Raw genomic sequence first — 14744 nt, 5'->3', positions numbered from 1 at the left:
CCCAGTCCTCTGATGACAATTCAGATAAAGAGGAGTGTGAGTTTCACCAGACTGTTGTGCAAGGTGATCCAGAGGAGTGTCTGGGTGCCCGTGAGACAAGAGATGGTTTGATACTTACAAGATTACAACAGCAGAGTACCTCCAACTCAACAACATCTTCTTGGCTCTTGGCACCATCTCCTGTTAGCTCTCTGTCATTGTCCTTACACAGCTCTAGTACAATGTGAGTTAGCAAATAATGTGGAGCAGAGGGACCCACATGAACACAAACTCCCATAATAGCAGATAAACAATATAACTCAAATCTGTCATGTCACACACAGCTAATGGATGAATGCAGCTGGAGAATCATGTGAATCATGTTAGGTTGATTGGCCATGCTAAATTAATGCTGCTGTCAGAGGATTAACAGTAAATGTGTGGAGTTATGGGAATGGGGCCTGTGTGGGATTGTGGTTGGTGCAGACTTGATGGGCCGAATGGCCTCCTGGACTGTAGGGATTCTCTGATTCTATGAAGGGAAATCTCATTTATGTTTGCAATCAATTCTATTCCCAAGAGATAGATGGACTGGGATAATTTATATAGTCAAGACTGAGTTAGACATATTTATGATCTTGAACAGAGTCAAGAATTACGGGGATGGGCAGGAAAATGGAACAAAGTTCATTATCAAATCAACTATGATTTTATTGAATGGTGGAACAGGCTTGAAATGCCACATGAACTTCACCTGCTCCTACTTCTTACCTTATCTATCTTATGTATCCAGGGTATCTCTGAACCAATTTTTTTTTAATTGTTCATGGGACATGGGCATTGCTGGCTGGCCAGCATTTATTGTCCATCCCTAGTTGCACTTGAGAAAGTGCTGGTGACTTGCCTTCTTGAATTGTTGTAACCCATGTGCTGTGGGTTGACCTGTTAGGGAGGGAATTCCAGGATTTTGACCCAGCGACTGTGAAGGAACAGCAATTTATTTCCAAGTCAGGATGGTGAGTGGCTTGGAGGGGAACTTGCAGGTGGTGGTGTTCCCATTTGTCTGTTGTCTTTGTCCTTCTAGATGGGAGTGGTTGTGGATTTGGAAGATGCTGTCTAAGGACTTTGGTGAATTGCTGAGTGCATCTTGTAGATAGTACATACTTTTGCTACTGAGCGTCTGTGGTGGAGGGATTGAATGTTTGTAGATGTGATGCCAATCAAGCAGGCTGCTTTGTCCTGTATGGTGTCAAGCTTCTTGAGCGTTGTTGGAGCTGCACCCATCTAGGCAAGTGGGGAATATTCCATCATATTCCTGACTTGTGCCTTGTAGATGGTGGATAGACTTTGGGGAGTCAGAAGGTGAGTTACTCACTGCAAAATTCCTAGCCTCTAACGTGCTCTTGTAGACACTGTGTTAATGTGGTGAGTCTAATTGAGTTTCTGGTCAATGGTAACCCCAAGGATATTGACAGTGGGGGACTCAGTGATGGTTACACCATTGAATATCAAGGGGTAGTGGGTAGAATGTCTCTTATTGGTGATGGTCATTGCCTGGCATTGTGTGGCATGAATGTTACTTGCCATTTGTCAGCCCAAGGCTGGCTATTGTCCAGATCTTGTTGCATTTGAACATGGACTGCTTCAGTATCTGAGTAGTCGTGAATGGTGCTGAACTTTGTGCAATCATCAGCAAACATCCCCACTTCTGATCTTATGATGGAGGGAAGGTCATTGATGAAGCAGCTGAAGATTGTTGGGTCTAGAACACTATCCTGAGGGACTTCTGCAGAGGTGTCCTGGAGCCGAGATTACTGACCCTCCACAACAACAACCATCTTCCTATGTACTAAGTATGATTCCAACTAGTAGAGAGTTTGCCCCGATACTCATCGATTCCAGTTTCGCTAGGGCTCCTTGATGCCATGCTCAGTCGAATGCAGCGTTGATGTCGAGGGCTGTCATCTCTGTCATCTTTTGTCCATGTTTGAACCAAGGCTGTAATGAGGTCAGGAGCTGAGTGACCCTGGCAAAACCCAAACTGGGCGTCACTGAGCAAGTTATTGCTGAGCAGGTGCAGTTTGTTAGCACTGTTGATGACTCCTTCTACTCCTGATCAAGAATAGACTGGGCATTAATTGGCTGGGTTGGATTTGTCCTGTTTTTTGTGTACAGGACACACCTAGGCAATTTTCCACATATTTAGGTAGATGCCAGTGTTGTAAATGTACTGGAAGAGCTTGGCTAGAGGAGTGGCAAGTTCTGAAGCACAAGTCTTTAGTACTAATGCCAGAATGTTATCAGGGCCCATTACCTTAGCAGTATCTAGTACTTCCAACCATTTCTTGATATCACGTGGAGTGAGTCGAATTGGCAGGAGACTGGCATCTGAGATGCTGGGGACCACTGGAGAAAGCCGAGATTATCCACTCAGTACTTTTGGCCGAAGATTTCTGCAAATGCTTCAGCTTTATCTTTTGCACTGATGTGCTGGGCTCCTCCATCATTGAGCACGGGGATATTTGTGGAGCCTCCAGTGAGCTGTTTAATTGTCCACCACCATTCTCGACTGGATGTGGAAGGACTGCAGAGCTTATATCTGATCCGATGGTTGTGGGATCGCTTAGCTCTATCATTTGCTGTTTTTGCTATTTGGCATGTAAGTAATAGTAGTGAATTACTTCACCAGGTTGACACCTCATTTTTAGGTGTATCTGGTGCTGCTCCTGGCATGCCCTTCTGCACTTGCTATTGAACCAGAACTGATCTCCTAGCTTGATGGTAATGGTTGAGTAAAGCTTATGCTGGGCCATGAGGTTGCAGATTTTGCTGGAGTACAATTCTGCTGTTGTTGATGGCTCACAGCTCATCATAGATGCCCAGTCTCGTGATGCTAGATCTGTTCGAAGACTGTCCCATTTAGCACGGTGATAGTGCCTCATAACATGATGAAGGCGGGACTTTGTCTCCACAAGGACTATGCAGTGGTCACTCTTACCGATACTGTTATGGACAGATGCATCTGCAGCTGGCAGATTGGTAAGGATGAGGACAAGTATGTTGTTTCCTTTTGTTGGTTCCTTCACCACCTGCTGCAGACCCAGTCTAGCAGTTATATCCTTTAGGATCCATTAAAAGACACATTAAAGACACATTACAAAGTCATTAATCTCATTGTTGTTTGTGGGACTTTACTGAATACAGTTTGTTGCTGCATTTCCCCACATTGTAGCTGTGGCTAGACTTGAACAGCACTTTATAGGTCACAAAGCATTTGTGAAGTGTCCTGAAAATATGGAAAGCTTCAATCAGTACAAGTCTGATTTAGAAACAGGAGTGCTACCACTGAGCTAAAGCAAATACATACATCTTTATAATGCCTATCTACGTCAACATACCATAAACATAGAACATTACAGCGCAGCACAGGCCCTTCAGTCCTCGATATTGTGCCGACCTTGAAACCAATCTAAAGCCCATCTAACTTACACTATTCCAATATCATCCATTTGTTTTTCCAATGTCCATTTAAATGCCCTTAATGTTGCCAAACATTAAGCCTTGATTTTCTTTATGACTGGATTCTTCCTGGAATTATATGAAAGCCTTTGCCACTTTAACTAATCTTATCATGTACTTTTCTGAGAAGCAAATTTTTGCAACCTGTTTACCTCTACTATACTGGTGATCAGTTACCCAACCTCTCATTCATACTCAGCAGCCCAGATATAGTTACTTAAGGGAATACAAAACTCTAGCTGAGGAATTGACATCTGGTTAAACATAGAACATAAAAGACTGTATCTTATGAACCTCAGTAGTGTTTGTCTGATCAGAAATGCGTGAATGTAATGTGTGTAGTGACCAACTAACAGCTTACTTGTGGAAAGGCTGGCTAACTATGTGCAGAGATTGGAAGGCAGGGCTTCTAGGAGTAGAAGCGACAAGCTGTGAACATGTAGTTGGACATGGCTATCCATTCAAAGACACCCCTGGCATGGGACAGTGGCTATTGCACAAGAAAGCATTCTTTGGTGGCACAGGCTTTTTGAATGCAAAAATGTAAATTCCAATGAATTGTTGTAAAAGGAGAGAGCTTGGTTTTGAATGTGGGTGTAGAATCTGCTAGGTCTGAAGTATTCAGGGCCTTTTCCATGGAAGAAAGAACTGAAATGAGGTTGACCCATTCCCCTGACAAATAGTAAATGTTATTGAAAATGTTATTGAAAAAACAACATTAATGTTTTTTGTCCATCCACAGATAACTGAAAGAATAAGCCAGGAGCTGGAGGGGGCCCCAGACCAGGGTTAGCTCCAAGGCTTGCCAGAACATTCAAGTTTTCCTCCAGGGTGATGGGTAGGAGCTCCCACTAATGGGAAGAAGAGATGTCCCAGCCAGCCAAAAGCAATCTGGATAGAGGTCACAGCAGAGGTCCACAGCATTGGGGTCATCCAGTGAACCTGGCTTCTGTGCCAGAAAAGAATCAATGTCTTTTGAGATCTGCAGGGGTGAATGTGTCACTATTCTGGAGATGGATATATATGGAATGCTGTGGTGTGAGTCAATTACGGATTGTGGTGTGTGTTGACTTAGTGTGTAAGGTAGCAAAGACCAACCGTAAACTTTGAAGAGGAAGAAGAAGCCTCAGAGGATGCACTATTCACATCTTGTTCCACACCTAGCACCAGCACAGTTTCACACAGGTCGATGGTTATGCACACTTCAGCTGCAATGGATAGATATACTGGTGGGAGCACATTACTGTTACAGGAACTGTTATAGTGCAGGCCTCTGGCACTTGGAGGGGCATTGGAACAGACCTAGATACTGAGTCTCCGTCTGATGATGAGCCTCTGGCATCGTCTGTCAGGTTTCTTGTCTGGTGCCCAGGGCCAAGGTGAAAGGGGTTAGAACGTAGAACATTACATAGAACATTACAGCGCAGTACAGGCCCTTCGGCCCTCGATGTTGCTCCGACCAGTGGAACCAATCTAATGACCCTCTAACCTAAACTATTCCAATGTTATCCATATGTCTATCCACTGACCATTTGAACGCCCTTAAAGTTGGCGAGTCCACAACTGCTGCAGGCAGGGCATTCCACGCCTTTACTACCCTCTGAGTAAAGAACCTACCTCTGACATCTGTCCTATAATTACCACCCCTTAATTTAAAGCTATGTCCCCTCATGTTAGCCATCACCATCCGAGGAAAAAGGCTCTCACTGTCCACCCTATCCAATCCTTTGATCATCTTGTATGTCTCAATTAGGTCACCTCGTAACCTTCTTCTCTCTAATGAAAATAACCTCAAGTCCCTCAGCCTTTCCTCATAAGACCTTCCCACCATACCAGGCAACATCCTGGTAAACCTCCTCTGTACCCTTTCCAATGCCTCCACATCTTTCTCATAATGCGGCGACCAGAACTGTACGCAATTCTCCAAGTGCGGCCGCACCAGAGTTTTGTACAGTTGTAACATGGCCTCACGGCTCCGAAGTTCAATCCCTCTACCAATAAAAGCTAACACACTGTACGCCTTCTTAACAACCTTATCAACCTGGGTGCCAACTTTCAGGGAGCTATGCACATGTACCCCGAGATCTCTCTGCTTGTCAACACTACTAAGAGTCCTTCCATTAGCCCTATATTCTGTACTCCTGTTATTCTTACCAAAGTGAATCACCTCACACTTTTCCGTATTAAACTCCATCTGCCACCTCTCGGCCCAGCTCTGCAGCTTATCTATGTCCCTCTGCAAACTGTAACATCCATCCTCACTGTTTATAACTCCTCCAACTTTGGTGTCGTCAGCAAATTTACTAATCCGTCCTTCTACACCCTCATCTAGGTCATTTATAAAAATGACAAACAGCAGTGGCCCCAAAACAGATCCTTGAGGTACACCACTTGTAACTGCACTCCAGGTTGAATATTTCCCATCAACTGCCACCCTCTGTCTTCTATCAGCTAGCCAATTCCTGATCCAAACTGCTAAATCACCCTCAATCCCATGCATCTGCATTTTCTGCAGTAGCCTACCATGGGGAACCTTACCAAATGCTTTGCTAAAATCCATATACACCACGTCAACTGCCTTACCCTTATCCACCTCTTTGGTCACCTTTTCGAAAAACTCGATAAGGTTTGTGAGGCACGACGTACCCTTCACAAAACCGTGTTGACTATCCCTAATCAATTTATTTCCCTCTAGATGATTATAAATCCTATCCCTTATAATTCTTTCCAAAACTTTGCCCACAACAGAAGTAAGGCTCATTGGTCTATAATTCCCAGGATGGTCTCTATTCCCCTTTTTGAACAAGGGGACAACATTTGCTATCCTCCAGTCTTCCGGCACTATACCTGAAGCTAATGACGACATGAACATCAAAGCCAAAGGCTCTGCAATCTCCTCCCTAGCCTCCCAGAGAATCCTACAGAATCCCATCCGGCCCAGGGGGCTTATCTATTTTCACACTCTCAAGAATTGCCAACACCTCCTCCTTATGTACCTCAATCCTGTCTAGCCTACCACCTGGTATCGCAGTATTCTCCTTGACTACACTGACTTTTTCCTGAATACTGATGAAAAATACTCATTCAGTGCCTCTCCTATCTCTTCAGGCTCCATGCACAACTTCCCACTGCTGTCTCTGACTGGCCCTAATCTTGCTCTAACCAATCTTTTATTCTTGACATACCTGTAGAAAGCTTTAGGATTTTCCTTGATCCTATCTGCCAAATTCTTCTTATGTCCTCTTCTAGCTCTTCTTAACTCTCTCTTTAGCTCCTTCCTGGCTAATTTATAACTCTCCAGTGCCCTAACTGAGCCTTCACGTCTCATCTTTACATAAGCCTCCTTCTTCCTCTTCACCAGAGATTCAACTTCCTTAGTACACCATGGTTCCCTCGCACGACCACTTCCTCCCTGCCTGACAGGTACATATTTATCAAAGACTCGCAGTAGCTGCTTCTTGAATAAGCTCCTCATTTCAGATGTTCCCAGCCCCTGCAATTTCCTACTCCACCCTATGTATCCTAAATCTCGCCTAATAGCCTCATAATTACCTTTCCCCCAGCTATAACTTCTGCCCTTCGGTATATGCCTATCCCTTTCCATCACTAAGGTAAATGTGGTCACTATCACCAATGTGCTCACCTACCTTCAAGTCTAACACCTGGTCTGGTTCATTACCCAGTACCAAATCCAATGTAGCCTCATTGGACGTTTCAAGTCTAGATGAAGAAGGGTCATCTAGACTTGAAACGTTGGCTCTATTTTCTCCCAATAGATGCTGTCAGACGTGCTGAGATTTTCCAATATTTTCTGTTTTTGAATAAGTCAGAGACCCAGGGTAATGCTCTGGGGACCCAGGTTCGATACCCACCACTGAAGATGGTGAAATTTGAATTGCATAAAAATCTGAAATCAAAAGTCCAATGATGACCATGAAACCATTGTCCATTATCATAGCAACTCATCTGGTTTGCTAATGCCCTTTAGGGAAGGAAATCTGCCACCTCTTACCTGGTCTAATTTATATATGACTCCAGCTCCACATATGGTTGACTCAAAAATGGTCAAGCAAGCTGCTCCGTTCAGATCAATACAAGTCTCTCAGGACCAAAAATCAGTGCTGTGGGTGTTCAGAGATTGAGCATTGATTGTTCCATTTTGCAAGACATTTTCATTCCACTTGTTTTGTCGCAGTCCTCAAACCTAAAGATTATAAAGGCACTCTGGGTAGTTAAATGCACAGTCTGTCAAACATTGCCAAACAATCGATGCTTAGCACTTTGCAGTGTAATCAGTTGCTGTGAGCTTCTGGGTTTTCACCTTTTAACTAATTAAGTTATATCAAGCCATAACTAGGTGCAAAATCTTTGGACTTACTCCTTCCCAAGACTCAAAATGACCTTCAGATTTATTTACATGGAAAATTCAGGGGTGGAGGGGTTGGGGGGAGGGGGAGGCAAAAGTAATTTTAAAATTGAATGCTTTTGCAAATTGCACCTATTATAAGGTCTTTACTTATTTTTTCCCATCACATTTTTAAAGATTGAAAATTTGTGTTAGCATTTCCATTACGTTCCATTATTGTTTACATTACAGTAATCCATTAATGGATACATGTAAACTATGGATTATAAGGAAATAACTCTATTCCACCAACCTCTGATTTCTAACACTAGATTTCATAAATACTGTCCAGTTAGATCTTCAGAGTAACATCTGTGAACTTTAACTGATTGAATCATAGAATCCCTGCAGTACAGAAGGAGTCCATTTGGCCTATCGAATCTGTACCAACCACAATCCTACCCAGACCCTTTCCTCATAGCCCCATGCATTTACTCTTCTAAGCCTCTGACACTAAGGGTCAATTTAGCATGGCCAATCCACCTAACCTGCACATCTTTGGACTATGGGAGGAAATCAGAGCAATCGAAGGAAACTCACGCAGACACGAGGAGAATGTGCAAACTCCACACAGACAGCCACTTGAGGCTGGAATTGAACACAGGTCCTTGGTGCTGTGAGGCAGCAGTGCTAATCACTGTGCCAGTGTGCCACCCTGATCTGATTAGTGGGTTGCCACTTATTGAACCTTGCTTACCTATGCTTTTTTAAATTAGGCCTTTTCTTATCTTAATTTGAGCTTCAATGATACTCCAAATAAACACAATTTTTATCAAGTTGCTCTGAATTCACTTAATTTTTTCTTGAGGTTGAACTTTTGCCCATGATAATTTTGCTTGCTTTTGACCCTAAAAGTGGCACCTGGAAAAACACTGGACAAACCCATTAGCAATAAAAACATCACTTTCATGAACATCACAGATCAGGTCAGAACTTTTAGAAAACTGAATAGGTGAGCAAAGCAGATGAGATCAGGATTGTGTAGAAAGCAAACCTACTGTAAAATATAAGCACATTGGGAGTAAAAAGAGGTTCATGGATTTTGGTAGATGGTATTGGGAAAGTATCAGGCAGCCAGGCGATGCAAGATATCTTGAATTGATTCCTTGTATCTATATTTATGGAAATAGGTGCTCACTCTTTCCTGGAAGTAAATGTTGATTTTCTGTGAAATGAGGAAGGAACTTCAAGGGCAATAGTAATAGTAAGTGATAGAATCATTGAAGACATTGAAAGAGCTCAGGTGCTGGGGCCTGATGATCTCAACTAACATCATTAAAAATACATTATTTGATAATTGGGCAGAATTTTATACTACCCCAACGACAGATTTGTAACCAGCGTAAAATGTTTTAGGTAGCGATCCTGTCAGATTCCTATTTGGCCCAACCTGCCTGTAATTTTACAGGATACGTGAGGTCCATTCACCCTTGCCTCAACTGAGGTCCTGAAGTGATGTATTATTGACCACTTAAGAGGAATTTCCCACCCGCCTTGATTTCCAGGTTGGTGGGAGGGGTTGCGGGGCAGGGATAAGTTCAAAAATTAACCAGGTTCAAGTAGGATCGGGGTTGGGGGTGGGGAGTGGTCTTTATCAGCACTCTCGTTTTAACATTGGGTGCCTCCCTTTAAGATCCAGTCCCTGCAAGTCTTCCCCCACATCAGGCCTCTCCACCAACATGCCCACCCTCCTGTTACTTCTCCTGGGCCTCACCTCCCTTGAGACCCTTAAAACCTAATCCTGGGATTTAGGCTATAGGAACTGCATGCAGTCTTGGACAGAGCAAGAGCCATGCAAAGCTGTGATACAACCAGAAAGGATGCTTTCTCTGGTGCATCAATAAAAGTTGATGAGAGTTGTAGTAGACATGCCAAATTTCCTTAGCCACCTGAGAAAGTTGAGGTATTGGTGGGCTTTCTTAGCTATAGAGGGACCAGGACAGGTTGTTGGTGATCTGGATGCTTAAAGACTTGAACCTCTCGACCATTTCTACTTTGTCCCCATTGATGTAGACAGGGTCTTGTCCTCCACTATGCTTCCTGAAGTTGATGACAATCTCCTTCGTTTTGTTCACATTGAGGGAGAGATTATTGTCATCGCACCAGCTAACCAGATTCTCTATCTCTTTCCTGTACTGTATCTCAATATTGTTTGACATCTGACCCACAATGGCCACACAGTCATAGGTATAAAAGGGTTATAGTAAAGGGCTGAGAACACAGCCTTGTTGGGCACCGGTGTTGAGAATGATTGTGGAGGAGGTGTTGTTGCTGATCCTTACTGACCGCGGTCTATGGGTTAGGAAGTCTAGGATCCAGTTACAGACAGAGAAGCCGAGCTCAGGCCAAGGAGTTTGGAGATGAGTCTTGTAAGAATAATGGTGTTAAAGGCTGAGCTGTAGCCTATGAATAGGACTCTGACATAGGTGTCTTTGTTATCTAGGTGTTGCGGGGTTGAGTCTAGGGCCAGGCAGATGGCCTCCTCCATGGACCTGTTTCGGTGATAGATGAACTGTAATGGATCCAGGCAGTCTGGCAGGCAGGAATTGATTTGTGCCATGACTAACCTTTCGAAGCACTTCACGATAATGATGTCAGAGCCATATCAGGGGTAGGCAGGAATGTGTTTGTGGTTAAAATCAGAGCAACCATGATCTTATTGATTAGCAGAACAGGCTGGCCTAATCCTGTTCCTTGTTCATATTGTATAAGGAAGGTCACTGAGGTCTTTTATACTAAGAAAGCTGAATACAATCCATTCTCTCACACTAGAGAGAAACATGAAGAGAGGGTTTGTGACCTCAGAACAACTGCTGGCTTCCTTATGGTACAGGATGCAAATGTATTGCTTTGTGGGTCACTGCATGTCAGCTCTGAGATGTATCACAACTGGAAAAAAGTCTACTCTCTCAATGTTTATTTAATGTGTAACAACATATGGCACATCACATAGGTCAATGCCTGATATGCTGGCAACAATCATGATGCCTTAATTCTGCGATGGTTCATTGTACCAACAGCATTTAAGTCATCATAGCAATCCACCAATGGGTCCAAAGGTTCATTAGTGATTGATTCAACTTTATTCTGTCCTTTGAGTGAGCAATTCATTCTCCAGGAACTAGTTTGAAGCCATTCGCAGCTCCTGATGTTTTGCTACCTTTATTTTTCCAGTGGGTGACATGATGGCATAGTGGTTAGCACTGCTGCTTCACAGTGCCAGGGACCTGGGTTTGATTCCCAGCTTGAGTCACTGCCTGTGTGGAGTCTGCACATTCTCCCTGTGTCTGTGTGGGTTTCCTCTGGGTGCCCTGGTTTCCTCCACAATTCAAAGACATGCTGGATAGGTGCATTGGTCATGCTAAATTCTCTCTGTGTACTTGAACACATGCCAAAGTATGGTGACTAGGGGATTTTCACAATAACGTCATTGCAGTGTTAATGTAGACCTACTTGTGATAAATAAATAAATAAACTTTATAAGTTCTAATCCCTGAACTAACTTCCATGGTTACCAAGGTTCCATGAGGGTTACTCTGGTGATTGGTCCCTCTAGTCAAAGTTAGGTGAATCTTCCAGTCTTGCTCTGTTCAAGTGCAAACTCCTACCTGCATCCTGAGTGATAAAAAATAGAGACTGATTGCCTCTACCTCTTTTCCTCTTTCTCTCTCTCTCAGATTCTTGTAGTTGGACTATGCCAAAAAACTTCAGGAATATCTTAGGAAAATCTGCAACCTGATCCTACAGTAGCTTCTAATGGACTAATCCCCAAAAGCCCATCACCATGGCAATCACTTGGGCCATGTATCCAGGTAAAAATGCTAATGAGTTAACTTCTGGATCCTCCAACACCATTCTTTCTGAAATTAAAGAGATAGCTTGAAGCATAAATGTTTACAAAACCAAACATCTCTCTGCGACTTGAAGACTAATAGTTTACCCACACATATCATTAATACCTTTGCCATTGTCCACAGGTGTAAAGATCTTTCTCCTTCTTCTTTGTAAAACAACCTGAGTCACCATTCAACTTCCAACAACCAAGCCATTCAAGCTTGTTGTAAGGGAGGATCCAGAACAGGGCACACAATCTTTTCGGTTCACTATTTTACTCTGAATTAAAGAGACAGTCTCAAAACATAACAGTCTTATACATTTTGTCTTTGTAAGAGTAGGTAAAGACAAACCATTTCACACTGACACTAGAATTATACTCTGTATGCACCCTAATGCAACAAAAATTACAAAGTACAATATTAGGCATCCCACTATATGGAAGATGCAAAATTAAGGGACACATTCAGCCCAGATGGACTGGATTGGTACTATCACACTCATCTGGACATAAGTTGACACTCTTTCATAGTTGGATCAAAATCCTGGAATTTGATACTTAATACCATTCTGGATGCAAGTATTGCAGCAGTTCAAAGTAAAGACTTATTAGCACCTTCTCATAGCAACTACAAAGATCATGCATATCCCAAGAACAAATTAAAACACAAACAGGTTTGGAATTATTTGATTTGATTCAAGATTGGGATGTCTTGTTGAAGTTGTACAAAACATTGGTAAGGCCACACTTAAGAACATAAGAACATAAGAAATAGGAGCAGGAGTAGGCCATCTGGCCCTTCGAGCCTGCCCCGCCATTCAATAAGATCATGGCTGATCTGTCGTGGCTCAGTTCCACTTTCCCGCCCTCTCCCCATAACCCTTAATCCCCTCTCTCATCAAAAACCCATCAACCCGCTTCTTAAAAATATTTAGCGAGGCAGCCTCCACCACTTCAACGGGCAGAGAATTCCAGATATTCACCACCCTTTGAGTGAAGAAGTTCCTCCTCAACTCCGTTCTAAACCGCCCCCCCCTTTATCTTGAGGCTGTGCCCCCTAGTCCTACTGTCTTTTTTGAGCGGGAAGAGTCTCTCCACCTCTATCCTATCCATCCCATTCATCATCTTATACGTCTTGGAATATTGTGTACAGTTCTAGTTATCCTATTAATAATAAACCAGAAAGAGTGCAGAAAAGATTTACTGGGATGCTACTGGGACTTGGTGTTTTGAGTTATAAGGAGAAGTTGGATAAACTAGGACTTTTTTCCCTGGAGCGTAGGAGGCTTAGGGGTAATCTTATTGAGGTCTACAAAATAATGAGGGGCATAGATAAGATGGATAGTCAACATCTTTTCCCAAAGGTAGGGGCGTCTAAAACTAAACTAAAACTAAAAAGAGGGCATAGGTTTAAGGTGAGAATGGAGAGATACAAAAGGATCCAGAGAGGCATTTTTTCCACACAGAGGGTGGTGAGTGTCAGGAATGAGCTGGCAGAGGTAGTAGTAGGGGCAAGTACAATTTTGTCTTTTAAAAAGCATTTGGACTGTTACATGGGTAAGATGAGTATAGAGGGATATGGGCCAAAGATGGGCAATTGGGACTAGTTTAGTGGCAAAAAAAAGGCAGCATGGACAAGTTAGGCTGAAGGGCCTGTTTCTATGCTGTAACCCTTGATGACTTTATGACTATAACAAAATTAATTCTGTGTTCCCAATTGCAAAGCCACAATGGAAGGAAGCGCAAGGCTGGAGACAGGACTACAGCACTGTAGTCCCGATTCTCATAACCATGCTGACTGTGTGTGCAACTCCCACTGGGAAAGTAGAACTAAAATAAGTTAACTTTATTGTTGTGAATTACCTCGAGTTACATGTTTTGGCATCTACAAAGGTCATTGGGGCTGTTTATTACATCTGATAAATAGTGTGAATTATTTGAATGTACAATGTTATCTGGCTTTCCAGGAACCATAGGAAAAGAAGCATTGTTCGAATAAATGGCTGGATTTTGAATTGCCGGTGCGGGCAAGCATTGGTGTGGGCACGTATTGAAAATTGCATTCCTGGAAGGCATTAATGGATCTAGAACACAACACAATTTTCAAAGGGAAGGCGGGACAGGAAGCACGGGGGGGGCGGAGGGGGTGGAGGGGGAGAGGTTGTATGTGTGGGTGTGGTGAGAGGAACTCACATGCCTCAATTAGCTGGTTGGTTGAGTACATTTATGAGCTCATTAACAAACCTCAGGGGAGCAGTTTGAAATTTTCAAAAGGCAGGCACGTTGTGTGGGACAAATAGGTTGAAGCTGTTGTGAACACAATGGGAAGCCATGAGGGCTGATGGATGAACTAGTTAACATATTTAAGAAGTGGAGAATATTGCTCAGCTGCTTAACCAGTGGCACAGAGTTGTCACCACTGGTTAACAGCAAGTGGTTGGAACTCCTGAGACAGGTGTAAGGCTGCTGGCATCAGTTGGGAAGCAGATGTAGGCAGCTGATGGAGTTGAGATGGGAACAGGCTACTCTGACACTGGACAGAGCAGAGAGGAAGAGGCAGTAGCATCCTCCTGGCTAGCAGGAGGTCAGAGAACAAGGCAAAGTGCTGCATTTGGAAGAAGGTGCTAATCAAGATATCAGGCACGCTGATTACAAGTCAGTTACCTGCAAACAACAAAGGAGCAGTGTAGTAGGATCTGCACCTATCTTTGACATTTTATCTTTGACAGTTGTGCTCTGGCCCACAATGACCCAATGCCTTGTGGCCCCTCATGGCAGCCATCAAGGCCACTGTGGCATTGAATGTTTCCAGGTCCTTTCATTGTTCAGCTGAAAACCTGGACAGAATCTTATGTCAGAAGTCTGACAACACCAGGTCTTAGTCCAAAACCTGGTGTTGTCAGACTTTTTACTGTGTTTACGCCAGTCCAACGCCGGCATACCCACATCAGAATCTTATGGTCAGCACTTCTTCATTCAATCAGGCAGGTCACAGATTCCCTATTC

Source organism: Carcharhinus amblyrhynchos, chromosome 1 (assembly GCF_965287045.1).
Source record: "Carcharhinus amblyrhynchos chromosome 1, sCarAmb.v2.hapA, whole genome shotgun sequence".
NCBI classification, from domain to species: domain Eukaryota; kingdom Metazoa; phylum Chordata; class Chondrichthyes; order Carcharhiniformes; family Carcharhinidae; genus Carcharhinus; species Carcharhinus amblyrhynchos.
The sequence above is the reverse complement of the archived record's forward strand: the minus strand, read 5'-3'. Positions refer to the sequence as shown.